We start from the raw sequence: 1,583 nt of genomic DNA, 5'->3' as shown, positions 1-1,583 counted from the left end.
TTTGAAAATCAATGGTAACAAGTGTTTTTTTTTGTCATTTGATCAATTTAATTGCTGGATAAAAGTGTTAGTTACTTTAAGAATCTTACTAACCCCAAACGTGAACAGAAGTGTGTATGTTTTAAACAGCCAGTGCAGGTTTACAGGACATGCAGACAAAGTTGAATGTGTTCTGCCCTTGTCCAATCAATGTTATTAGCCTCTTACATATGCAAATAAGAATGTTAACGTAGGGTTTACCATTGTACAGTGAGAAATCTCAAAACTGAATTACCACAATTAAGAATGAACAATGTAAAACAAGGTAATCCTGACTTGTTTTTTTTTTTTTCTCTCCAAGTTGTGGAACTTTGAGACCAGTAAAAAGAAAGCCGAATGCAATGGGCACCTGAGTTGGGTTCATTGTGTCCAGTTTTCACCTGACGGCTCACTCCTGTTGTCCTCCTCTGATGATCAGACCATCAGGGTAAGCTTGCTTTGGTCCCTCTCTTCCTGAAGTGTGACGGGTTTTTTTTTTTTTTTGCAGTTATTGTTTGAACAGAATTGACTTATCACAAGAAGTGTTAACGCTTGTCTAGCTGTGGGAGACTGATCGGGTTCACACCTCCTCTGCTGTGGCTCTGAAGAGGGATTCTGATGTTCTCTTCTCCCAAAGTGATGTTACAATAGTGGCATCAGACAGCAGAAACCGATTACAGGTACGGTCCACCAGAGACCTGTGTGTCTAGTGTTCGCTTGCTGCTGTTTTTTGGTTGATTGCATGTATATATGACATCTAACTCTGCCATCAGGTACGGACCGGATTGGCAGGTGCCGTTGTGTTTGAGAGCGAAGAGTTGCCATCCAGGATTCGCTGTACTTGCATCAGCAGAAATGCTTCGCGTGTGGCCCTGGGAACTGACAACGGAACTGTACAGGTATTTCAGCTCACCTGTGGGGTATCGTCATTGCCAGTGCTCTCTTCCTAATGTTCTACTCAATTTCTTGGGTTTTTGGATGAGCATGCAAAGCACTCTGGGTAAAAATAGCCTTCAGGATGCTTGTGGGTGTTTTGACTCCCCTCTGGCAATGAGATTTGTCATGGCTGTCAACTGCACTCAGCCCTCTAATCTCTCGCCCTTCCTTTCCCAAACCCATTCCTTCCCTTCCGTCTCTACTGAATGTCGTCATGCTGGAGGCGAGCGTTGTCCTCCTGTGTTGCACAGCGTGTACTGTAGTGTAATAGATGTGACTGGTACAACGGGGATGCCTAGAGGTAACAGCTGACTGATAAATAAGCAGTGTTCTCTCAATCTTACGTTACACCTGTTTACTGCCCAATAACCATTTATTTAGATTGCTCCTCTCCATCTCTGCCTGATTGTGTGTTCACCTGAAAGAGAGATGGACAGATGGATTTAGAAAAGCGGTAAAATTTCATTTTAAATGAATAAAACCGTAAACAATGTAGCCGGTTTAGTACAAATTAAGTCAGTGACCGTTTACCACAGACAAAAATTATTTTTTTTTATTAAATATGCATTTTGTTATTGTGGATTTTTATTTTATTTTTTTTACTAATGGAATTGTTTGTTGTAATTGTG

At 41.3% G+C, this 1,583-nt stretch overlaps 1 long non-coding RNA gene across 1 annotated transcript; it reads left to right on the top strand.

Moving 5' to 3' along the window:
- Positions 1 to 35: 35 nt before the first annotated feature.
- LOC107576432 (uncharacterized) lies at positions 36 to 1,474 on the top strand. The gene is made up of 3 exons (XR_001608056.1): positions 36 to 466; positions 579 to 698; positions 792 to 1,474. It is a non-coding gene; the product is annotated as an uncharacterized lncRNA (long non-coding RNA).
- Positions 1,475 to 1,583: the final 109 nt, after the last annotated feature.

This window comes from Sinocyclocheilus grahami, unplaced genomic scaffold, assembly GCF_001515645.1.
Source record: "Sinocyclocheilus grahami isolate Dianchi unplaced genomic scaffold, SAMN03320097.WGS_v1.1 scaffold3676.1, whole genome shotgun sequence".
Lineage (NCBI taxonomy): Eukaryota > Metazoa > Chordata > Actinopteri > Cypriniformes > Cyprinidae > Sinocyclocheilus > Sinocyclocheilus grahami.
This window is presented reverse-complemented; position numbering and strand designations above follow the sequence as displayed.